This window comes from Strix aluco, chromosome 15 (genome assembly GCF_031877795.1).
Source record: "Strix aluco isolate bStrAlu1 chromosome 15, bStrAlu1.hap1, whole genome shotgun sequence".
Lineage (NCBI taxonomy): Eukaryota > Metazoa > Chordata > Aves > Strigiformes > Strigidae > Strix > Strix aluco.
In genome coordinates, this window is record NC_133945.1 from 1536742 (window position 1) to 1562624 (window position 25883).

A 25883-nucleotide genomic window follows, 5' to 3' on the forward strand; every position below is an offset into this window, starting at 1 on the left:
GGAAAGGCAGGCAGAGAATTCCCTGATAGCACCTTCTCTGTGCCTGTTCACATTGCTTCGCAAGAATCGCTTTTGTGCAGAAAACAGTAACACTTGTTCAGAACTAAAGAAAGCACAGAGCCCCAGATTCTATGTTGTCCTGGGGAGCTTGCAGAGCACTGGGGAAAGGCAGGCAGAGAATTCCCTGCTAGCACCTTCTCTGTGCCTGGGAAGCAGAAGTGCTCACATTGCTTCGCAAGAATCGCTTTTGTGCAGAAAACACTAACACTTGTTCAGAACGAAAGAAAGCACAGAGCCCCAGATTCTATGTTGTCCTGGAGAGCTTGCAGAGCACTGGGGAAAGGCAGGCAGAGAATTCCCTGCTAGCACCTTCTCTGTGCCTGTTCACATTGCTTCGCAGAATCGCTTTTGTGCCGAAAACACTAACACTTGTTCAGAACGAAAGACAGCACAGAGTCCCAGATTCTATGTTGTCCTGGAGAGCTTGCAGAGCACTGGGGAAAGGCAGGCAGAGAATTCCCTGATAGCACCTTCTCTGTGCCTGTTCACATTGTTTCGCAGAATCGCTTTTGTGCAGAAAACAGTAACACTTGTTCAGAAGGAAAGAAAGCACAGAGCCCCAGATTCTATGTTGTCCTGGAGAGCTTGCAGAGCACTGGGGAAAGGCAGGCAGAGAATTCCCTGCTAGCACCTTCTCTGTGCCTGGGAAGCAGAAGTGTTCACATTGCTTCAAAGAATCGCTTTTGTGCAGAAAACAGTAACACTTGTTCAGAAGGAAAGAAAGCACAGAGCCCCAGATTCTATGTTGTCCTGGAGAGCTTGCAGAGCACTGGGGAAAGGCAGGAAGAGAATTCCCTGATAGCACCTTCTCTGTGCCTGGGAAGCAGAAGTGTTCACATTGCTTCGCAAGAATCACTTTTGTGCAGAAAACAGTAACACTTGTTCAGAAGGAAAGAAAGCACAGAGCCCCAGATTCTATGTTGTCCTGGAGAGCTTGCAGAGCACTGGGGAAAGGCAGGCAGAGAATTCCCTGATAGCACCTTCTCTGTGCCTGTTCACATTGATTCGCAGAATCGCTTTTGTGCAGAAAACAGTAACACTTGTTCAGAAGGAAAGAAAGCACAGAGCCCCAGATTCTATGTTGTCTTGGAGAGCTTGCAGAGCACTGGGGAAAGGCAGGCAGAGAATTCCCTGATAGCACCTTCTCTGTGCCTGGGAAGCAGAAGTGTTCACATTGCTTCGCAAGAATCGCTTTTGTGCAGAAAACAGTAACAGTTGTTCAGAACGAAAGAAAGCACAGAGCCCCAGATTCTATGTTGTCCTGGAGAGCTTGCAGAGCACTGGGGAAAGGCAGGCAGAGAATTCCCTGATAGCACCTTCTCTGTGCCTGTTCACATTTTTTCGCAGAATCGCTTTTGTGCAGAAAACAGTAACACTTGTTCAGAACGAAAGAAAGCACAGAGCCCCAGATTTGCTGTTGTTCTGGAGAGCTTGCAGAGCACTGGGGAAAGGCAGGCAGAGAATTCCCTGATAGCACCTTCTCTGTGCCTGTTCACATTGCTTCGCAGAATCGCTTTTGTGCAGGAAACAGTAACACTTGTTCAGAAGGAAAGAAAGCACAGAGCCCCAGATTTGCTGTTGTTCTGGAGAGCTTGCAGAGCACTGGGGAAAGGCAGGCAGAGATTTCCCTGCTAGCCCCTTCTCTGTGCCTGGGAAGCAGAAGTGTTCACATTGCTTCGCAAGAATCGCTTTTGTGCAGAAAACAGTAACACTTGTTCAGAAGGAAAGAAAGCACAGAGCCCCAGATTCTATGTTGTCTTGGAGAGCTTGCAGAGCACTGGGGAAAGGCAGGCAGAGAATTCCCTGATAGCACCTTCTCTGTACCTGGGAAGCAGAAGTGCTCACATTGCTTCGCAAGAATCGCTTTTGTGCAGAAAACACTAACACTTGTTCAGAACGAAAGAAAGCACAGAGCCCCAGATTCTATGTTGTCCTGGAGAGCTTGCAGAGCACTGGGGAAAGGCAGGCAGAGAATTCCCTGATAGCACCTTCTCTGTGCCTGTTCACATTTTTTCGCAGAATCGCTTTTGTGCAGAAAACACTAACACTTGTTCAGAACGAAAGAAAGCACAGAGCCCCAGATTTGCTGTTGTTCTGGAGAGCTTGCAGAGCACTGGGGAAAGGCAGGCAGAGAATTCCTTCCTAGCACCTTCTCTGTGCCTGGGAAGCAGAAGTGTTCACATTGCTTCGAAGAATCGCTTTTGTGCAGAAAACAGTAACACTTGTTCAGAAGGAAAGAAAGCAAAGAGCCCCAGATTCTATGTTGTCCTGGAGAGCTTGCAGAGCACTGGGGAAAGGCAGGCAGAGAATTCCTTGCTAGCACCTTCTCTGTGCCTGGGAAGCAGAAGTGTTCACATTGCTTCGCAAGAATCGCTTTTGTGCAGAAAACAGTAACACTTGTTCAGAAGGAAAGAAAGCACAGAGCCCCAGATTTTATGTTGTCCTGGAGAGCTTGCAGAGCACTGGGGAAAGGCAGGCAGAGAATTCCCTGATAGCACCTTCTCTGTGCCTGTTCACATTGCTTCGCAGAATCGCTTTTGTGCAGGAAACAGTAACACTTGTTCAGAAGGAAAGAAAGCACAGAGCCCCAGATTTGCTGTTGTTCTGGAGAGCTTGCAGAGCACTGGGGAAAGGCAGGCAGAGATTTCCCTGCTAGCACCTTCTCTGTGCCTGGGAAGCAGAAGTGTTCACTTTGCTTCGCAAGAATCGCTTTTGTGCAGAAAACACTAACACTTGTTCAGAAGGAAAGAAAGCACAGAGCCCCAGATTTTATGTTGTCCTGGAGAGCTTGCAGAGCACTGGGGAAAGGCAGGCAGAGGATTCCTTGCTAGCACCTTCTCTGTGTCTGGGAAGCAGAAGTGTTCACATTGCTTCGCAGAATCACTTTTCTTCAGAAAACAGTAACACTTGTTCAGAAGGAAAGAAAGCACAGAGCCCCAGATTCTATGTTGTCCTGGAGAGCTTGCAGAGCACTGGGGAAAGGCAGGCAGAGAATTCCCTGCTAGCTCCTTCTCTGTGCCTGGGAAGCAGAAGTGTTCACATTGCTTCGCAAGAATCGCTTTTCTGCAGAAAACAGTAACACTTGTTCAGAAGGAAAGAAAGCACAGAGCCCCAGATTTTATGTTGTCCTGGAGAGCTTGCAGAGCACTGGGGAAAGGCAGGCAGAGAATTCCCTGATAGCACCTTCTCTGTGCCTGTTCACATTGCTTCGCAGAATCGCTTTTGTGCAGAAAACAGTAACACTTGTTCAGAACGAAAGAAAGCACAGAGCCCCAGATTCTATGTTGTCCTGGAGAGCTTGCAGAGTACTGGGGAAAGGCAGGCAGAGAATTCCTTGCTAGCACCTTCTCTGTGCCTGGGAAGCAGAAGTGTTCACATCGCTTCGCAAGAATCGCTTTTGTGCAGAAAACAGTAACAGTTTTTCAGAACGAAAGAAAGCACAGAGCCCCAGATTTTATGTTGTCCTGGAGAGCTTGCAGAGCACTGGGGAAAGGCAGGCAGAGAATTCCCTGCTAGCACCTTCTCTGTGCCTGTTCACATTGTTTCGCAGAATCGCTTTTGTGCAGAAAACACTAACACTTGTTCAGAAGGAAAGAAAGCACAGAGCCCCAGATTTTATGTTGTCCTGGAGAGCTTGCAGAGCACTGGGGAAAGGCAGGCAGAGAATTCCCTGCTAGCACCTTCTCTGTGCCTGTTCACATTGCTTCGCAGAATCGCTTTTGTGCCGAAAACACTAACACTTCTTCAGAAGGAAAGAAAGCACAGAGCCCCAGATTTGATGTTGTCCTGGAGAGCTTGCAGAGCACTGGGGAAAGGCAGGCAGAGAATTCCTTGCTAGCACCTTCTCTGTGCCTGGGAAGCAGAAGTGTTCACATTGCTTCGCAGAATCGCTTTTGTGCAGAAAACAGTAACACTTGTTCAGAAGGAAAGAAAGCACAGAGCCCCAGATTTGCTGTTGTCCTGGAGAGCTTGCAGAGCACTGGGGAAAGGCAGGCAGAGAATTCCCTGCTAGCACCTTCTCTGTGCCTGGGAAGCAGAAGTGTTCACATTGCTTCGCAGAATCGCTTTTGTGCAGAAAACACTAACACTTGTTCAGAAGGAAAGAAAGCACAGAGCCCCAGATTCTATGTTGTCCTGGAGAGCTTGCAGAGCACTGGGGAAAGGCAGGCAGAGAATTCCTTGATAGCACCTTCTCTGTGCCTGTTCACATTGCTTCGCAGAATCGCTTTTGTGCAGAAAACACTAACACTTGTTCAGAAGGAAAGAAAGCACAGAGCCCCAGATTCTATGTTGTCCTGGAGAGCTTGCAGAGCACTGGGGAAAGGCAGGCAGAGAATTCCTTGCTAGCACCTTCTCTGTGCCTGGGAAGCAGAAGTGTTCACATTGCTTCGCAGAATCGCTTTTGTGCAGAAAACAGTAACACTTGTTCAGAAGGAAAGAAAGCACAGAGCCCCAGATTTGCTGTTGTCCTGGAGAGCTTGCAGAGCACTGGGGAAAGGCAGGCAGAGAATTCCCTGCTAGCACCTTCTCTGTGCCTGGGAAGCAGAAGTGTTCACATTGCTATGCAGAATCGCTTTTGTGCAGAAAACACTAACACTTGTTCAGAAGGAAAGAAAGCACAGAGCCCCAGATTCTATGTTGTTCTGGAGAGCTTGCATAGCACTGGGGAAAGGCAGGCAGAGAATTCCCTGCTAGCACCTTCTCTGTGCCTGGGAAGCAGAAGTGTTCACATTGCTTCGCAGAATCGCTTTTGTGCAGAAAACACTAACACTTGTTCAGAAGGAAAGAAAGCACAGAGCCCAAGATTCTATGTTGTCCTGGAGAGCTTGCAGAGCACTGGGGAAAGGCAGGCAGAGAATTCCTTGATAGCACCTTCTCTGTGCCTGTTCACATTGCTTCGCAAGAATCGCTTTTGTGCAGAAAACAGTAACACTTGTTCAGAAGGAAAGAAAGCACAGAGCCCCAGATTTTATGTTGTCCTGGAGAGCTTGCAGAGCACTGGGGAAAGGCAGGCAGAGAATTCCTTGCTAGCACCTTCTCTGTGCCAGGGAAGCAGAAGTGTTCACATTGCTTCGCAAGAATCGCTTTTGTGCAGAAAACAGTAACACTTGTTCAGAAGGAAAGACAGCACAGAGCCCCAGATTTGCTGTTGTTCTGGAGAGCTTGCATAGCACTGGGGAAAGGCAGGCAGAGATTTCCCTGCTAGCACCTTCTCTGTGCCTGGGAAGCAGAAGTGTTCACATTGCTTCGCAGAATCGCTTTTGTGCAGAAAACACTAACACTTGTTCAGAACAAAAGAAAGCACAGAGCCCCAGATTTGCTGTTGTTCTGGAGAGCTTGCAGAGCACTGGGGAAAGGCAGGCAGAGAATTCCCTGCTAGCACCTTCTCTGTGTCTGGGAAGCAGAAGTGTTTACATTGCTTCGCAGAATCTCTTTTGTGCAGAAAACTCTAACACTTGTTCAGAACGAAAGAAAGCACAGAGCCCCAGATTTGCTGTTGTTCTGGAGAGCTTGCATAGCACTGGGGAAAGGCAGGCAGAGAATTCCTTGATAGCACCTTCTCTGTGCCTGGGAAGCAGAAGTGTTCACATTGCTTCGCAGAATCGCTTTTGTGCCGAAAACACTAACACTTGTTCAGAACGAAAGACAGCACAGAGCCCCAGATTCTATGTTGTCCTGGAGAGCTTGCAGAGCACTGGGGAAAGGCAGGCAGAGAATTCCCTGATAGCACCTTCTCTGTGCCTGTTCACATTGCTTCGCAGAATCGCTTTTGTGCAGAAAACAGTAACACTTGTTCAGAAGGAAAGAAAGCACAGAGCCCCAGATTTTTTGTTCTCCTGGAGAGCTTGCAGAGCACTGGGGAAAGGCAGGCAGAGAATTCCCTGCTAGCACCTTCTCTGTGCCTGGGAAGCAGAAGTGTTCACATTGCTTCGAAGAATCGCTTTTGTGCAGAAAACACTAACACTTGTTCAGAACAAAAGAAAGCACAGAGCCCCAGATTTGCTGTTGTTCTGGAGAGCTTGCAGAGCACTGGGGAAAGGCAGGCAGAGAATTCCCTGCTAGCACCTTCTCTGTGTCTGGGAAGCAGAAGTGTTTACATTGCTTCGCAGAATCGCTTTTGTGCAGAAAACTCTAACAATTGTTCAGAACTAAAGAAAGCACAGAGCCCCAGATTTGCTGTTGTTCTGGAGAGCTTGCATAGCACTGGGGAAAGGCAGGCAGAGAATTCCTTGATAGCACCTTCTCTGTGCCTGGGAAGCAGAAGTGTTCACATTGCTTCGCAGAATCGCTTTTGTGCAGAAAACACTAACACTTGTTCAGAACAAAAGAAAGCACAGAGCCCCAGATTCTATGTTGTCCTGGAGAGCTTGCAGAGCACTGGGGAAAGGCAGGCAGAGAATTCCCTGATAGCACCTTCTCTGTGCCTGTTCACATTTTTTCGCAGAATCGCTTTTGTGCAGAAAACAGTAACACTTGTTCAGAACGAAAGAAAGCACAGAGCCCCAGATTTGCTGTTGTTCTGGAGAGCTTGCAGAGCACTGGGGAAAGGCAGGCAGAGAATTCCTTGCTAGCACCTTCTCTGTGCCTGGGAAGCAGAAGTGTTCACATTGCTTCGCAGAATCGCTTTTGTGCAGAAAACAGTAACACTTGTTCAGAAGGAAAGAAAGCACAGAGCCCCAGATTTTATGTTGTCCTGGAGAGCTTGCAGAGCACTGGGGAAAGGCAGGCAGAGAATTCCCTGATAGCACCTTCTCTGTGCCTGTTCACATTGCTTCGCAGAATCGCTTTTGTGCAGGAAACAGTAACACTTGTTCAGAAGGAAAGAAAGCACAGAGCCCCAGATTTGCTGTTGTTCTGGAGAGCTTGCAGAGCACTGGGGAAAGGCAGGCAGAGATTTCCCTGCTAGCACCTTCTCTGTGCCTGGGAAGCAGAAGTGTTCACTTTGCTTCGCAAGAATCGCTTTTGTGCAGAAAACACTAACACTTGTTCAGAAGGAAAGAAAGCACAGAGCCCCAGATTTTATGTTGTCCTGGAGAGCTTGCAGAGCACTGGGGAAAGGCAGGCAGAGGATTCCTTGCTAGCACCTTCTCTGTGTCTGGGAAGCAGAAGTGTTCACATTGCTTCGCAGAATCACTTTTCTTCAGAAAACAGTAACACTTGTTCAGAAGGAAAGAAAGCACAGAGCCCCAGATTCTATGTTGTCCTGGAGAGCTTGCAGAGCACTGGGGAAAGGCAGGCAGAGAATTCCCTGCTAGCTCCTTCTCTGTGCCTGGGAAGCAGAAGTGTTCACATTGCTTCGCAAGAATCGCTTTTGTGCAGAAAACAGTAACACTTGTTCAGAAGGAAAGAAAGCACAGAGCCCCAGATTTTATGTTGTCCTGGAGAGCTTGCAGAGCACTGGGGAAAGGCAGGCAGAGAATTCCCTGATAGCAGCTTCTCTGTGCCTGTTCACATTGCTTCGCAGAATCGCTTTTGTGCAGAAAACAGTAACACTTGTTCAGAACGAAAGAAAGCACAGAGCCCCAGATTCTATGTTGTCCTGGAGAGCTTGCAGAGTACTGGGGAAAGGCAGGCAGAGAATTCCTTGCTAGCACCTTCTCTGTGCCTGGGAAGCAGAAGTGTTCACATCGCTTCGCAAGAATCGCTTTTGTGCAGAAAACAGTAACAGTTTTTCAGAACGAAAGAAAGCACAGAGCCCCAGATTCTATGTTGTCCTGGAGAGCTTGCAGAGCACTGGGGAAAGGCAGGCAGAGAATTCCCTGATAGCACCTTCTCTGTGCCTGTTCACATTGTTTCGCAGAATCGCTTTTGTGCAGAAAACACTAACACTTGTTCAGAAGGAAAGAAAGCACAGAGCCCCAGATTTTATGTTGTCCTGGAGAGCTTGCAGAGCACTGGGGAAAGGCAGGCAGAGAATTCCTTGCTAGCACCTTCTCTGTGCCTGGGAAGCAGAAGTGTTCACATTGCTTCGCAGAATCGCTTTTGTGCAGAAAACAGTAACACTTGTTCAGAAGGAAAGAAAGCACAGAGCCCCAGATTTGCTGTTGTCCTGGAGAGCTTGCAGAGCACTGGGGAAAGGCAGGCAGAGAATTCCCTGCTAGCACCTTCTCTGTGCCTGGGAAGCAGAAGTGTTCACATTGCTTCGCAGAATCGCTTTTGTGCAGAAAACACTAACACTTGTTCAGAAGGAAAGAAAGCACAGAGCCCCAGATTCTATGTTGTCCTGGAGAGCTTGCAGAGCACTGGGGAAAGGCAGGCAGAGAATTCCTTGATAGCACCTTCTCTGTGCCTGTTCACATTGCTTCGCAGAATCGCTTTTGTGCAGAAAACACTAACACTTGTTCAGAAGGAAAGAAAGCACAGAGCCCCAGATTCTATGTTGTCCTGGAGAGCTTGCAGAGCACTGGGGAAAGGCAGGCAGAGAATTCCTTGCTAGCACCTTCTCTGTGCCTGGGAAGCAGAAGTGTTCACATTGCTTCGCAGAATCGGTTTTGTGCAGAAAACAGTAACACTTGTTCAGAAGGAAAGAAAGCACAGAGCCCCATTTCTATGTTGTCCTGGAGAGCTTGCAGAGCACTGGGGAAAGGCAGGCAGAGAATTCCCTGCTAGCACCTTCTCTGTGCCTGGGAAGCAGAAGTGTTCACATTGCTATGCAGAATCGCTTTTGTGCAGAAAACACTAACACTTGTTCAGAAGGAAAGAAAGCACAGAGCCCCAGATTCTATGTTGTCCTGGAGAGCTTGCAGAGCACTGGGGAAAGGCAGGCAGAGAATTCCTTGATAGCACCTTCTCTGTGCCTGTTCACATTGCTTCGCAGAATCGCTTTTGTGCAGAAAACAGTAACACTTGTTCAGAAGGAAAGAAAGCACAGAGCCCCAGATTTTATGTTGTCCTGGAGAGCTTGCAGAGCACTGGGGAAAGGCAGGCAGAGAATTCCTTGCTAGCACCTTCTCTGTGCCTGGGAAGCAGAAGTGTTCACATTGCTTCGCAAGAATCGCTTTTGTGCAGAAAACAGTAACACTTGTTCAGAAGGAAAGACAGCACAGAGCCCCAGATTTGCTGTTGTTCTGGAGAGCTTGCATAGCACTGGGGAAAGGCAGGCATAGATTTCCCTGCTAGCACCTTCTCTGTGCCTGGGAAGCAGAAGTGTTCACATTGCTTCGCAGAATCGCTTTTGTGCAGAAAACTCTAACAATTGTTCAGAACTAAAGAAAGCACAGAGCCCCAGATTCTATGTTGTTCTGGAGAGCTTGCATAGCACTGGGGAAAGGCAGGCAGAGAATTCCCTGCTAGCACCTTCTCTGTGCCTGGGAAGCAGAAGTGTTCACATTGCTTCGCAAGAATCGCTTTTGTGCAGAAAACACTAACACTTGTTCAGAAGGAAAGAAAGCACAGAGCCCAAGATTCTATGTTGTCCTGGAGAGCTTGCAGAGCACTGGGGAAAGGCAGGCAGAGAATTCCTTGATAGCACCTTCTCTGTGCCTGTTCACATTGCTTCGCAAGAATCGCTTTTGTGCAGAAATCAGTAACACTTGTTCAGAAGGAAAGAAAGCACAGAGCCCCAGATTTTATGTTGTCCTGGAGAGCTTGCAGAGCACTGGGGAAAGGCAGGCAGAGAATTCCTTGCTAGCACCTTCTCTGTGCCAGGGAAGCAGAAGTGTTCACATTGCTTCGCAAGAATCGCTTTTGTGCAGAAAACAGTAACACTTGTTCAGAAGGAAAGACAGCACAGAGCCCCAGATTTGCTGTTGTTCTGGAGAGCTTGCATAGCACTGGGGAAAGGCAGGCAGAGATTTCCCTGCTAGCACCTTCTCTGTGCCTGGGAAGCAGAAGTGTTCACATTGCTTCGCAGAATCGCTTTTGTGCAGAAAACACTAACACTTGTTCAGAACAAAAGAAAGCACAGAGCCCCAGATTTGCTGTTGTTCTGGAGAGCTTGCAGAGCACTGGGGAAAGGCAGGCAGAGAATTCCCTGCTAGCACCTTCTCTGTGTCTGGGAAGCAGAAGTGTTTACATTGCTTCGCAGAATCGCTTTTGTGCAGAAAACTCTAACAATTGTTCAGAACTAAAGAAAGCACAGAGCCCCAGATTTGCTGTTGTTCTGGAGAGCTTGCATAGCACTGGGGAAAGGCAGGCAGAGAATTCCTTGATAGCACCTTCTCTGTGCCTGGGAAGCAGAAGTGTTCACATTGCTTCGCAGAATCGCTTTTGTGCAGAAAACACTAACACTTGTTCAGAACAAAAGAAAGCACAGAGCCCCAGATTCTATGTTGTCCTGGAGAGCTTGCAGAGCACTGGGGAAAGGCAGGCAGAGAATTCCCTGATAGCACCTTCTCTGTGCCTGTTCACATTGCTTCGCAGAATCGCTTTTGTGCAGATAACAGTAACACTTGTTCAGAAGGAAAGAAAGCACAGAGCCCCAGATTCTATGTTGTCCTGGAGAGCTTGCAGAGCACTGGGGAAAGGCAGGCAGAGAATTCCCTGCTAGCACCTTCTCTGTGCCTGGGAAGCAGAAGTGCTCACATTGCTTCGCAAGAATCGCTTTTGTGCAGAAAACACTAACACTTGTTCAGAACAAAAGAAAGCACAGAGCCCCAGATTTGCTGTTGTTCTGGAGAGCTTGCAGAGCACTGGGGAAAGGCAGGCAGAGAATTCCCTGCTAGCACCTTCTCTGTGTCTGGGAAGCAGAAGTGTTTACATTGCTTCGCAGAATCGCTTTTGTGCAGAAAACTCTAACAATTGTTCAGAACTAAAGAAAGCACAGAGCCCCAGATTTGCTGTTGTTCTGGAGAGCTTGCATAGCACTGGGGAAAGGCAGGCAGAGAATTCCTTGATAGCACCTTCTCTGTGCCTGGGAAGCAGAAGTGTTCACATTGCTTCGCAGAATCGCTTTTGTGCAGAAAACACTAACACTTGTTCAGAACAAAAGAAAGCACAGAGCCCCAGATTCTATGTTGTCCTGGAGAGCTTGCAGAGCACTGGGGAAAGGCAGGCAGAGAATTCCCTGATAGCACCTTCTCTGTGCCTGTTCACATTGCTTCGCAAGAATCGCTTTTGTGCAGAAAACAGTAACACTTGTTCAGAACTAAAGAAAGCACAGAGCCCCAGATTCTATGTTGTCCTGGAGAGCTTGCAGAGCACTGGGGAAAGGCAGGCAGAGAATTCCCTGCTAGCACCTTCTCTGTGCCTGGGAAGCAGAAGTGCTCACATTGCTTCGCAAGAATCGCTTTTGTGCAGAAAACACTAACACTTGTTCAGAACGAAAGAAAGCACAGAGCTCCAGATTTTATGTTGTCCTGGAGAGCTTGCAGAGCACTGGGGAAAGGCAGGCAGAGAATTCCCTGCTAGCACCTTCTCTGTGCCTGTTCACATTGCTTCGCAGAATCGCTTTTGTGCCGAAAACACTAACACTTGTTCAGAACGAAAGACAGCACAGAGCCCCAGATTCTATGTTGTCCTGGAGAGCTTGCAGAGCACTGGGGAAAGGCAGGCAGAGAATTCCCTGATAGCACCTTCTCTGTGCCTGTTCACATTGCTTCGCAGAATCGCTTTTGTGCAGAAAACAGTAACACTTGTTCAGAAGGAAAGAAAGCACAGAGCCCCAGATTTTTTGTTCTCCTGGAGAGCTTGCAGAGCACTGGGGAAAGGCAGGCAGAGAATTCCCTGCTAGCACCTTCTCTGTGCCTGGGAAGCAGAAGTGTTCACATTGCTTCGCAGAATCGCTTTTGTGCAGAAAACACTAACACTTGTTCAGAAGGAAAGAAAGCACAGAGCCCAAGATTCTATGTTGTCCTGGAGAGCTTGCAGAGCACTGGGGAAAGGCAGGCAGAGAATTCCTTGATAGCACCTTCTCTGTGCCTGTTCACATTGCTTCGCAAGAATCGCTTTTGTGCAGAAAACAGTAACACTTGTTCAGAAGGAAAGAAAGCACAGAGCCCCAGATTTTATGTTGTCCTGGAGAGCTTGCAGAGCACTGGGGAAAGGCAGGCAGAGAATTCCTTGCTAGCACCTTCTCTGTGCCTGGGAAGCAGAAGTGTTCACATTGCTTCGCAAGAATCGCTTTTGTGCAGAAAACAGTAACACTTGTTCAGAAGGAAAGAAAGCACAGAGCCCCAGATTTGCTGTTGTTCTGGAGAGCTTGCATAGCACTGGGGAAAGGCAGGCAGAGAATTCCCTGCTAGCACCTTCTCTGTGCCTGGGAAGCAGAAGTGTTCACATTGCTTCGCAGAATCGCTTTTGTGCAGAAAACACTAACACTTGTTCAGAACAAAAGAAAGCACAGAGCCCCAGATTTGCTGTTGTTCTGGAGAGCTTGCAGAGCACTGGGGAAAGGCAGGCAGAGAATTCCTTGATAGCACCTTCTCTGTGCCTGGGAAGCAGAAGTGTTCACATTGCTTCGCAGAATCGCTCTGGTGCAGAAAACACTAACACTTGTTCAGAACAAAAGAAAGCACAGAGCCCCAGATTCTATGTTGTCCTGGAGAGCTTGCAGAGCACTGGGGAAAGGCAGGCAGAGAATTCCCTGATAGCACCTTCTCTGTGCCTGTTCACATTGCTTCGCAAGAATCGCTTTTGTGCAGAAAAGAGTAACACTTGTTCAGAACGAAAGAAAGCACAGAGCCCCAGATTTTATGTTGTCCTGGAGAGCTTGCAGAGCACTGGGGAAAGGCAGGCAGAGAATTCCTTGCTAGCACCTTCTCTGTGCCTGGGAAGCAGAAGTGTTCACATTGCTTCGCAGAATTGCTTTTGTGCAGAAAACAGTAACACTTGTTCAGAAGGAAAGAAAGCACAGAGCCCCAAATTTTATGTTGTCCTGGAGAGCTTGCAGAGCACTGGGGAAAGGCAGGCAGAGAATTCCCTGATAGCACCTTCTCTGTGCCTCTTCACATTGCTTCGCAGAATCGCTTTTGTGCAGAAAACAGTAACACTTGTTCAGAAGGAAAGAAAGCACAGAGCCCCAGATTCTATGTTGTCCTGGAGAGCTTGCAGAGCACTGGGGAAAGGCAGGCAGAGAATTCCCTGATAGCACCTTCTCTGTGCCTGTTCACATTGATTCGCAGAATCGCTTTTGTGCAGAAAACAGTAACACTTGTTCAGAAGGAAAGAAAGCACAGAGCCCCAGATTCTATGTTGTCTTGGAGAGCTTGCAGAGCACTAGGGAAAGGCAGGCAGAGAATTCCCTGCTAGCACCTTCTCTGTGCCTGGGAAGCAGAAGTGTTCACATTGCTTCGCAAGAATCGCTTTTGTGCAGAAAACACTAACACTTGTTCAGAACGAAAGAAAGCACAGAGCCCCAGATTCTATGTTGTCCTGGAGAGCTTGCAGAGCACTGGGGAAAGGCAGGCAGAGAATTCCCTGCTAGCACCTTCTCTGTGCCTGGGAAGCAGAAGTGTTCACATTGCTTCGCAGAATCGCTTTTGTGCAGAAAACAGTAACACTTGTTCAGAAGGAAAGAAAGCACAGAGCCCCAGATTTGCTGTTGTCCTGGAGAGCTTGCAGAGCACTGGGGAAAGGCAGGAAGAGAATTCCCTGATAGCACCTTCTCTGTGCCTGGGAAGCAGAAGTGTTCACATTGCTTCGCAAGAATCACTTTTGTGCAGAAAACAGTAACAGTTGTTCAGAACGAAAGAAAGCACAGAGCCCCAGATTTTATGTTGTCCTGGAGAGCTTGCAGAGCACTGGGGAAAGGCAGGCAGAGAATTCCTTGCTAGCACCTTCTCTGTGCCTGGGAAGCAGAAGTGTTCACATTGCTTCGCAGAATTGCTTTTGTGCAGAAAACAGTAACACTTGTTCAGAAGGAAAGAAAGCACAGAGCCCCAGATTCTATGTTGTCCTGGAGAGCTTGCAGAGCACTGGGGAAAGGCAGGCAGAGAATTCCCTGATAGCACCTTCTCTGTGCCTCTTCACATTGCTTCGCAGAATCGCTTTTGTGCAGAAAACAGTAACACTTGTTCAGAAGGAAAGAAAGCACAGAGCCCCAGATTCTATGTTGTCCTGGAGAGCTTGCCGAGCACTGGGGAAAGGCAGGCAGAGAATTCCCTGATAGCACCTTCTCTGTGCCTGTTCACATTGATTCGCAGAATCGCTTTTGTGCAGAAAACAGTAACACTTGTTCAGAAGGAAAGAAAGCACAGAGCCCCAGATTTTATGTTGTCTTGGAGAGCTTGCAGAGCACTGGGGAAAGGCAGGCAGAGAATTCCCTGATAGCACCTTCTCTGTGCCTGGGAAGCAGAAGTGTTCACATTGCTTCGCAAGAATCGCTTTTGTGCAGAAAACTCTAACAATTGTTCAGAACTAAAGAAAGCACAGAGCCCCATATTTGCTGTTGTTCTGGAGAGCTTGCAGAGCACTGGGGAAAGGCAGGCACAGAATTCCTTCCTAGCACCTTCTCTGTGCCTGGGAAGCAGAAGTGTTCACATTGCTTCGCAGAATCGCTTTTGTGCAGAAAACATTAACACTTGTTCAGAACAAAAGAAAGCACAGAGCCCCAGATTCTATGTTGTCCTGGAGAGCTTGCAGAGCACTGGGGAAAGGCAGGCAGAGAATTCCCTGATAGCACCTTCTCTGTGCCTGTTCACATTGCTTCGCAAGAATCGCTTTTGTGCAGAAAACAGTAACACTTGTTCAGAACTAAAGAAAGCACAGAGCCCCAGATTCTATGTTGTCCTGGGGAGCTTGCAGAGCACTGGGGAAAGGCAGGCAGAGAATTCCCTGCTAGCACCTTCTCTGTGCCTGGGAAGCAGAAGTGCTCACATTGCTTCGCAAGAATCGCTTTTGTGCAGAAAACACTAACACTTGTTCAGAACGAAAGAAAGCACAGAGCCCCAGATTCTATGTTGTCCTGGAGAGCTTGCAGAGCACTGGGGAAAGGCAGGCAGAGAATTCCCTGCTAGCACCTTCTCTGTGCCTGTTCACATTGCTTCGCAGAATCGCTTTTGTGCCGAAAACACTAACACTTGTTCAGAACGAAAGACAGCACAGAGTCCCAGATTCTATGTTGTCCTGGAGAGCTTGCAGAGCACTGGGGAAAGGCAGGCAGAGAATTCCCTGATAGCACCTTCTCTGTGCCTGGGAAGCAGAAGTGTTCACATTGCTTCGCAAGAATCACTTTTGTGCAGAAAACAGTAACACTTGTTCAGAAGGAAAGAAAGCACAGAGCCCCAGATTTTATGTTGTCCTGGAGAGCTTGCAGAGCACTGGGGAAAGGCAGGCAGAGAATTCCTTGCTAGCACCTTCTCTGTGCCTGGGAAGCAGAAGTGTTCACATTGCTTCGCAAGAATCGCTTTTGTGCAGAAAACAGTAACACTTGTTCAGAAGGAAAGAAAGCACAGAGCCCCAGATTTGCTGTTGTTCTGGAGAGCTTGCATAGCACTGGGGAAAGGCAGGCAGAGAATTCCCTGCTAGCACCTTCTCTGTGCCTGGGAAGCAGAAGTGTTCACTTTGCTTCGCAAGAATCGCTTTTGTGCAGAAAACACTAACACTTGTTCAGAAGGAAAGAAAGCACAGAGCCCCAGATTTTATGTTGTCCTGGAGAGCTTGCAGAGCACTGGGGAAAGGCAGGCAGAGAATTCCTTGCTAGCACCTTCTCTGTGCCTGGGAAGCAGAAGTGTTCGCATTGCTTCGCAAGAATCGCTTTTGTGCAGAAAACAGTAACACTTGTTCAGAAGGAAAGACAGCACAGAGCCCCAGATTTGCTGTTGTTCTGGAGAGCTTGCATAGCACTGGGGAAAGGCAGGCATAGATTTCCCTGCTAGCACCTTCTCTGTGACTGGGAAGCAGAAGTGTTCACATTGCTTCGCAGAATCGCTTTTGTGCAGAAAACTCTAACAATTGTTCAGAACTAAAGAAAGCACAGAACCCCAGATTTGCTGTTGTTCTGGAGAGCTTGCATAGCACTGGGGAAAGGCAGGCAGAGAATTCCTTGATAGCACCTTCTCTGTGCCTGGGAAGCAGAAGTGTTCACATTGCTTCGCAGAATCGCTCTGGTGCAGAAAACACTAACACTTGTTCAGAACAAAAGAAAGCACAGAGCCCCAGATTCTATGTTGTCCTGGAGAGCTTGCAGAGCACTGGGGAAAGGCAGGCAGAGAATTCCCTGATAGCACCTTCTCTGTGCCTGTTCACATTGCTTCGCAAGAATCGCTTTTGTGCAGAAAACAGTAACACTTGTTCAGAACTAAAGAAAGCACAGAGCCCCAAATTCTATGTTGTCCTGGAGAGCTTGCAGAGCACTGGGGAAAGGCAGGCAGAGAATTCCCTGCTAGCACCTTCTCTGTACCTGGGAAGCAGAAGTGCTCACATTGCTTCGCAAGAATCGCTTTTGTGCAGAAAACACTAACACTTGTTCAGAACGAAAGAAAGCACAGAGCTCCAGATTTTATGTTGTCCTGGAGAGCTTGCAGAGCACTGGGGAAAGGCAGGCAGAGAATTCCCTGCTAGCACCTTCTCTGTGCCTGTTCACATTGCTTCGCAGAATCGCTTTTGTGCAGAAAACAGTAACACTTGTTCAGAAGGAAAGAAAGCACAGAGCCCCAGATTTGCTGTTGTCCTGGAGAGCTTGCAGAGCACTGGGGAAAGGCAGGAAGAGAATTCCCTGATAGCACCTTCTCTGTGCCTGGGAAGCAGAAGTGTTCACATTGCTTCGCAAGAATCACTTTTGTGCAGAAAACAGTAACACTTGTTCAGAACGAAAGAAAGCACAGAGCCCCAGATTTTATGTTGTCCTGGAGAGCTTGCAGAGCACTGGGGAAAGGCAGGCAGAGAATTCCCTGATAGCACCTTCTCTGTGCCTGGGAAGCAGAAGTGTTCACTTTGCTTCGCAAGAATCGCTTTTGTGCAGAAAACACTAACACTTGTTCAGAAGGAAAGAAAGCACAGAGCCCCAGATTTTATGTTGTCCTGGAGAGCTTGCAGAGCACTGGGAAAGGCAGGCAGAGAATTCCTTGCTAGCACCTTCTCTGTGCCTGGGAAGCAGAAGTGTTCGCATTGCTTCGCAAGAATCGCTTTTGTGCAGAAAACAGTAACACTTGTTCAGAAGGAAAGACAGCACAGAGCCCCAGATTTGCTGTTGTTCTGGAGAGCTTGCATAGCACTGGGGAAAGGCAGGCAGAGATTTCCCTGCTAGCACCTTCTCTGTGACTGGGAAGCAGAAGTGTTCACATTGCTTCGCAGAATCGCTTTTGTGCAGAAAACTCTAACAATTGTTCAGAACTAAAGAAAGCACAGAGCCCCAGATTTGCTGTTGTTCTGGAGAGCTTGCATAGCACTGGGGAAAGGCAGGCAGAGAATTCCCTGCTAGCACCTTCTCTGTGCCTGGGAAGCAGAAGTGTTCACATTGCTTCGCAGAATCGCTTTTGTGCAGAAAACACTAACACTTGTTCAGAAGGAAAGAAAGCACAGAGCCCAAGATTCTATGTTGTCCTGGAGAGCTTGCAGAGCACTGGGGAAAGGCAGGCAGAGAATTCCTTGATAGCACCTTCTCTGTGCCTGTTCACATTGCTTCGCAAGAATCGCTTTTGTGCAGAAAACAGTAACACTTGTTCAGAAGGAAAGAAAGCACAGAGCCCCAGATTTTATGTTGTCCTGGAGAGCTTGCAGAGCACTGGGGAAAGGCAGGCAGAGAATTCCTTGCTAGCACCTTCTCTGTGCCTGGGAAGCAGAAGTGTTCACATTGCTTCGCAAGAATCGCTTTTGTGCAGAAAACAGTAACACTTGTTCAGAAGGAAAGAAAGCACAGAGCCCCAGATTTGCTGTTGTTCTGGAGAGCTTGCATAGCACTGGGGAAAGGCAGGCAGAGAATTCCCTGCTAGCACCTTCTCTGTGCCTGGGAAGCAGAAGTGTTCACATTGCTTCGCAGAATCGCTTTTGTGCAGAAAACACTAACACTTGTTCAGAACAAAAGAAAGCACAGAGCCCCAGATTCTATGTTGTCCTGGAGAGCTTGCAGAGCACTGGGGAAAGGCAGGCAGAGAATTCCCTGCTAGCACCTTCTCTGTGCCTGTTCACATTGCTTCGCAAGAATCGCTTTTGTGCAGAAAAGAGTAACACTTGTTCAGAACGAAAGAAAGCACAGAGCCCCAGATTTTATGTTGTCCTGGAGAGCTTGCAGAGCACTGGGGAAAGGCAGGCAGAGAATTCCTTGCTAGCACCTTCTCTGTGCCTGGGAAGCAGAAGTGTTCACATTGCTTCGCAGAATTGCTTTTGTGCAGAAAACAGTAACACTTGTTCAGAAGGAAAGAAAGCACAGAGCCCCAAATTTTATGTTGTCCTGGAGAGCTTGCAGAGCACTGGGGAAAGGCAGGCAGAGAATTCCCTGCTAGCACCTTCTCTGTGCCTCTTCACATTGCTTCGCAGAATCGCGTTTGTGCAGAAAACAGTAACAGTTGTTCAGAACGAAAGAAAGCACAGAGCCCCAGATTCTATGTTGTCCTGGAGAGCTTGCAGAGCACTGGGGAAAGGCAGGCAGAGAATTCCCTGATAGCACCTTCTCTGTGCCTGTTCACATTGCTTCGCAGAATCGCTTTTGTGCAGAAAACACTAACACTTGTTCAGAAGGAAAGAAAGCACAGAGCCCCAGATTCTATGTTGTCTTGGAGAGCTTGCAGAGCACTGGGGAAAGGCAGGCAGAGAATTCCCTGCTAGCACCTTCTCTGTGCCTGGGAAGCAGAAGTGTTCACATTGCTTCGCAAGAATCGCTTTTGTGCAGAAAACAGTAAGAGTTGTTCAGAACGAAAGAAAGCACAGAGCCCCAGATTCTATGTTGTCCTGGAGAGCTTGCAGAGCACTGGGGAAAGGCAGGCAGAGAATTCCCTGCTAGCACCTTCTCTGTGCCTGGGAAGCAGAAGTGTTCACATTGCTTCGCAGAATCGCTTTTGTGCAGAAAACAGTAACACTTGTTCAGAAGGAAAGAAAGCACAGAGCCCCAGATTTGCTGTTGTCCTGGAGAGCTTGCAGAGCACTGGGGAAAGGCAGGAAGAGAATTCCCTGATAGCACCTTCTCTGTGCCTGGGAAGCAGAAGTGTTCACATTGCTTCGCAAGAATCACTTTTGTGCAGAAAACAGTAACACTTGTTCAGAACGAAAGAAAGCACAGAGCCCCAGATTTTATGTTGTCCTGGAGAGCTTGCAGAGCACTGGGGAAAGGCAGGCAGAGAATTCCTTGCTAGCACCTTCTCTGTGCCTGGGAAGCAGAAGTGTTCACATTGCTTCGCAGAATTGCTTTTGTGCAGAAAACAGTAACACTTGTTCAGAAGGAAAGAAAGCACAGAGCCCCAGATTTGCTGTTGTCCTGGAGAGCTTGCAGAGCACTGGGGAAAGGCAGGCAGAGAATTCCCTGCTAGCACCTTCTCTGTGCCTGGGAAGCAGAAGTGTTCACATTGCTTCGCAAGAATCACTTTTGTGCAGAAAACAGTAACACTTGTTCAGAAGGAAAGAAAGCACAGAGCCCCAGATTCTATGTTGTCCTGGAGAGCTTGCAGAGCACTGGGGAAAGGCAGGCAGAGAATTCCCTGATAGCACCTTCTCTGTGCCTCTTCACATTGCTTCGCAGAATCGCTTTTGTGCAGAAAACAGTAACACTTGTTCAGAAGGAAAGAAAGCACAGAGCCCCAGATTCTATGTTGTCTTGGAGAGCTTGCAGAGCACTGGGGAAAGGCAGGCAGAGAATTCCCTGCTAGCACCTTCTCTGTGCCTGGGAAGCAGAAGTATTCACATTGCTTCGCAAGAATCGCTTTTGTGCAGAAAACAGTAACAGTTGTTCAGAACGAAAGAAAGCACAGAGCCCCAGATTCTTTGTTGTCCTGGAGAGCTTGCAGAGCACTGGGGAAAGGCAGGCAGAGAATTCCCTGATAGCACCTTCTCTGTGCCTGTTCACATTGTTTCGCAGAATCGCTTTTGTGCAGAAAACAGTAACACTTGTTCAGAAGGAAAGAAAGCACAGAGCCCCAGATTTGCTGTTGTTCTGGAGAGCTTGCAGAGCACTGGGGAAAGGCAGGCAGAGAATTCCTTCCTAGCACCTTCTCTGTGCCTGGGAAGCAGAAGTGTTCACATTGCTTCGCAGAATCGCTTTTGTGCAGAAAACAGTAACACTTGTTCAGAAGGAAAGAAAGCACAGAGCCCCAGATTCTATGTTGTCCTGGAGAGCTTGCAGAGCACTGGGGAAAGGCAGGCAGAGAATTCCTTGCTAGCACCTTCTCTGTGCCTGGGAAGCAGAAGTGTTCACATTGCTTCGCAAGAATCGCTTTTGTGCAGAAAACAGTAACACTTGTTCAGAAGGAAAGAAAGCACAGAGCCCCAGATTTTATGTTGTCCTGGAGAGCTTGCAGAGCACTGGGGAAAGGCAGGCAGAGAATTCCCTGATAGCACCTTCTCTGTGCCTGTTCACATTGCTTCGCAGAATCGCTTTTGTGCAGGAAACAGTAACACTTGTTCAGAAGGAAAGAAAGCACAGAGCCCCAGATTCTATGTTGTCCTGGAGAGCTTGCAGAGCACTGGGGAAAGGCAGGCAGAGATTTCCCTGCTAGCACCTTCTCTGTGCCTGGGAAGCAGAAGTGTTCACTTTGCTTCGCAAGAATCGCTTTTGTGCAGAAAACACTAACACTTGTTCAGAAGGAAAGAAAGCACAGAGCCCCAGATTTTATGTTGTCCTGGAGAGCTTGCAGAGCACTGGGGAAAGGCAGGCAGAGGATTCCTTGCTAGCACCTTCTCTGTGCCTGGGAAGCAGAAGTGTTCACATTGCTTCGCAGAATCACTTTTCTTCAGAAAACAGTAACACTTGTTCAGAAGGAAAGAAAGCACAGAGCCCCAGATTCTATGTTGTCCTGGAGAGCTTGCAGAGCACTGGGGAAAGGCAGGCAGAGAATTCCCTGCTAGCACCTTCTCTGTGCCTGGGAAGCAGAAGTGTTCACATTGCTTCGCAAGAATCGCTTTTGTGCAGAAAACAGTAACACTTGTTCAGAAGGAAAGAAAGCACAGAGCCCCAGATTTTATGTTGTCCTGGAGAGCTTGCAGAGCACTGGGGAAAGGCAGGCAGAGAATTCCCTGATAGCACCTTCTCTGTGCCTGTTCACATTGCTTCGCAGAATCGCTTTTGTGCAGGAAACAGTAACACTTGTTCAGAAGGAAAGAAAGCACAGAGCCCCAGATTCTATGTTGTCCTGGAGAGCTTGCAGAGCACTGGGGAAAGGCAGGCAGAGAATTCCCTGATAGCACCTTCTCTGTGCCTGGGAAGCAGAAGTGTTCACTTTGCTTCGCAAGAATCGCTTTTGTGCAGAAAACACTAACACTTGTTCAGAAGGAAAGAAAGCACAGAGCCCCAGATTCTATGTTGTCCTGGAGAGCTTGCAGAGCACTGGGGAAAGGCAGGCAGAGAATTCCCTGCTAGCACCTTCTCTGTGCCTGGGAAGCAGAAGTGTTCGCATTGCTTCGCAAGAATCGCTTTTGTGCAGAAAACAGTAACACTTGTTCAGAAGGAAAGACAGCACAGAGCCCCAGATTTGCTGTTGTCCTGGAGAGCTTGCAGAGCACTGGGGAAAGGCAGGCAGAGAATTCCCTGATAGCACCTTCTCTGTGCCTCTTCACATTGCTTCGCAGAATCGCTTTTGTGCAGAAAACAGTAACACTTGTTCAGAAGGAAAGAAAGCACAGAGCCCCAGATTCTATGTTGTCCTGGAGAGCTTGCAGAGCACTGGGGAAAGGCAGGCAGAGAATTCCCTGATAGCACCTTCTCTGTGCCTGTTCACATTGATTCGCAGAATCGCTTTTGTGCAGAAAACAGTAACACTTGTTCAGAAGGAAAGAAAGCACAGAGCCCCAGATTCTATGTTGTCTTGGAGAGCTTGCAGAGCACTGGGGAAAGGCAGGCAGAGAATTCCCTGCTAGCACCTTCTCTGTGCCTGGGAAGCAGAAGTATTCACATTGCTTCGCAAGAATCGCTTTTGTGCAGAAAACAGTAACAGTTGTTCAGAACGAAAGAAAGCACAGAGCCCCAGATTCTTTGTTGTCCTGGAGAGCTTGCAGAGCACTGGGGAAAGGCAGGCAGAGAATTCCCTGATAGCACCTTCTCTGTGCCTGTTCACATTGTTTCGCAGAATCGCTTTTGTGCAGAAAACAGTAACACTTGTTCAGAACGAAAGAAAGCACAGAGCCCCAGATTTGCTGTTGTTCTGGAGAGCTTGCAGAGCACTGGGGAAAGGCAGGCAGAGAATTCCTTCCTAGCACCTTCTCTGTGCCTGGGAAGCAGAAGTGTTCACATTGCTTCGAAGAATCGCTTTTGTGCAGAAAACAGTAACACTTGTTCAGAAGGAAAGAAAGCACAGAGCCCCAGATTCTATGTTGTCCTGGAGAGCTTGCAGAGCACTGGGGAAAGGCAGGCAGAGAATTCCTTGCTAGCACCTTCTCTGTGCCTGGGAAGCAGAAGTGTTCACATTGCTTCGCAAGAATCGCTTTTGTGCAGAAAACAGTAACACTTGTTCAGAAGGAAAGAAAGCACAGAGCCCCAGATTTTATGTTGTCCTGGAGAGCTTGCAGAGCACTGGGGAAAGGCAGGCAGAGAATTCCCTGATAGCACCTTCTCTGTGCCTGTTCACATTGCTTCGCAGAATCGCTTTTGTGCAGGAAACAGTAACACTTGTTCAGAAGGAAAGAAAGCACAGAGCCCCAGATTCTATGTTGTCCTGGAGAGCTTGCAGAGCACTGGGGAAAGGCAGGCAGAGATTTCCCTGCTAGCACCTTCTCTGTGCCTGGGAAGCAGAGGTGTTCACATTGTTTCGCAGAATCGCTTTTGTGCAGAAAACACTAACACTTGTTCAGAAGGAAAGAAAGCACAGAGCCCCAGATTTTATGTTGTCCTGGAGAGCTTGCAGAGCACTGGGGAAAGGCAGGCAGAGGATTCCTTGCTAGCACCTTCTCTGTGCCTGGGAAGCAGAAGTGTTCACATTGCTTCGCAGAATCACTTTTCTTCAGAAAACAGTAACACTTGTTCAGAAGGAAAGAAAGCACAGAGCCCCAGATTCTATGTTGTCCTGGAGAGCTTGCATAGCACTGGGGAAAGGCAGGCAGAGAATTCCCTGCTAGCACCTTCTCTGTGCCTGGGAAGCAGAAGTGTTCACATTGCTTCGCAGAATCGCTTTTGTGCAGAAAACACTAACACTTGTTCAGAAGGAAAGAAAGCACAGAGCCCAAGATTCTATGTTGTCCTGGAGAGCTTGCAGAGCACTGGGGAAAGGCAGGCAGAGAATTCCCTGATAGCACCTTCTCTGTGCCTGTTCACATTGCTTCGCAAGAATCGCTTTTGTGCAGAAAACAGTAACACTTGTTCAGAAGGAAAGAAAGCACAGAGCCCCAGATTTTATGTTGTCCTGGAGAGCTTGCAGAGCACTGGGGAAAGGCAGGCAGAGAATTCCTTGCTAGCACCTTCTCTGTGCCTGGGAAGCAGAAGTGTTCACATTGCTTCGCAAGAATTGCTTTTGTGCAGAAAACAGTAACACTTGTTCAGAAGGAAAGAAAGCACAGAGCCCCAGATTTGCTGTTGTCCTGGAGAGCTTGCAGAGCACTGGGGAAAGGCAGGCAGAGAATTCCTTGCTAGCACCTTCTCTGTGCCTGGGAAGCAGAAGTGTTCACATTGCTTCGCAAGAATCGCTTTTGTGCAGAAAACAGTAACACTTGTTCAGAAGGAAAGAAAGCACAGAGCCCCAGATTTTATGTTGTCCTGGAGAGCTTGCAGAGCACTGGGGAAAGGCAGGCAGAGAATTCCCTGATAGCACCTTCTCTGTGCCTGTTCACATTGCTTCGCAGAATCGCTTTTGTGCAGGAAACAGTAACACTTGTTCAGAAGGAAAGAAAGCACAGAGCCCCAGATTCTATGTTGTCCTGGAGAGCTTGCAGAGCACTGGGGAAAGGCAGGCAGAGATTTCCCTGCTAGCACCTTCTCTGTGCCTGGGAAGCAGAAGTGTTCACTTTGCTTCGCAAGAATCGCTTTTGTGCAGAAAACACTAACACTTGTTCAGAAGGAAAGAAAGCACAGAGCCCCAGATTTTATGTTGTCCTGGAGAGCTTGCAGAGCACTGCGGAAAGGCAGGCAGAGGATTCCTTGCTAGCACCTTCTCTGTGCCTGGGAAGCAGAAGTGTTCACATTGCTTCGCAGAATCACTTTTCTTCAGAAAACAGTAACACTTGTTCAGAAGGAAAGAAATCACAGAGCCCCAGATTCTATGTTGTCCTGGAGAGCTTGCAGAGCACAGGGGAAAGGCAGGCAGAGAATTCCCTCCTAGCTCCTTCTCTGTGCCTGGGAAGCAGAAGTGTTCACATTGCTTCGCAAGAATCGCTTTTGTGCAGAAAACAGTAACACTTGTTCAGAAGGAAAGAAAGCACAGAGCCCCAGATTTTATGTTGTCCTGGAGAGCTTGCAGAGCACTGGGGAAAGGCAGGCAGAGAATTCCTTGCTAGCACCTTCTCTGTGCCTGGGAAGCAGAAGTGTTCGCATTGCTTCGCAAGAATCGCTTTTGTGCAGAAAACAGTAACACTTGTTCAGAAGGAAAGACAGCACAGAGCCCCAGATTTGCTGTTGTTCTGGAGAGCTTGCATAGCACTGGGGAAAGGCAGGCATAGATTTCCCTGCTAGCACCTTCTCTGTGACTGGGAAGCAGAAGTGTTCACATTGCTTCGCAGAATCGCTTTTGTGCAGAAAACTCTAACAATTGTTCAGAACTAAAGAAAGCACAGAGCCCCAGATTTGCTGTTGTTCTGGAGAGCTTGCATAGCACTGGGGAAAGGCAGGCAGAGAATTCCCTGCTAGCACCTTCTCTGTGCCTGGGAAGCAGAAGAGTTCACATTGCTTCGCAGAATCGCTTTTGTGCAGAAAACAGTAACACTTGTTCAGAACGAAAGAAAGCACAGAGCCCCAGATTTTATGTTGTCCTGGAGAGCTTGCAGAGCACTGGGGAAAGGCAGGCAGAGAATTCCCTGCTAGCACCTTCTCTGTGCCTGGGAAGCAGAAGTGTTCACATTGCTTCGCAGAATCGCTTTTGTGCAGAAAACACTAACACTTGTTCAGAAGGAAAGAAAGCACAGAGCCCAAGATTCTATGTTGTCCTGGAGAGCTTGCAGAGCACTGGGGAAAGGCAGGCAGAGAATTCCTTGATAGCACCTTCTCTGTGCCTGTTCACATTGCTTCGCAAGAATCGCTTTTGTGCAGAAAACAGTAACACTTGTTCAGAAGGAAAGAAAGCACAGAGCCCCAGATTTTATGTTGTCCTGGAGAGCTTGCAGAGCACTGGGGAAAGGCAGGCAGAGAATTCCTTGCTAGCACCTTCTCTGTGCCTGGGAAGCAGAAGTGTTCACATTGCTTCGCAAGAATCGCTTTTGTGCAGAAAACAGTAACACTTGTTCAGAAGGAAAGAAAGCACAGAGCCCCAGATTTGCTGTTGTTCTGGAGAGCTTGCATAGCACTGGGGAAAGGCAGGCAGAGAATTCCCTGCTAGCACCTTCTCTGTGCCTGGGAAGCAGAAGTGTTCACATTGCTTCGCAGAATCGCTTTTGTGCAGAAAACACTAACACTTGTTCAGAACAAAAGAAAGCACAGAGCCCCAGATTTGCTGTTGTTCTGGAGAGCTTGCAGAGCACTGGGGAAAGGCAGGCAGAGAAATCCTTGATAGCACCTTCTCTGTGCCTGGGAAGCAGAAGTGTTCACATTGCTTCGCAGAATCGCTCTGGTGCAGAAAACACTAACACTTGTTCAGAACAAAAGAAAGCACAGAGCCCCAGATTCTATGTTGTCCTGGAGAGCTTGCAGAGCACTGGGGAAAGGCAGGCAGAGAATTCCCTGA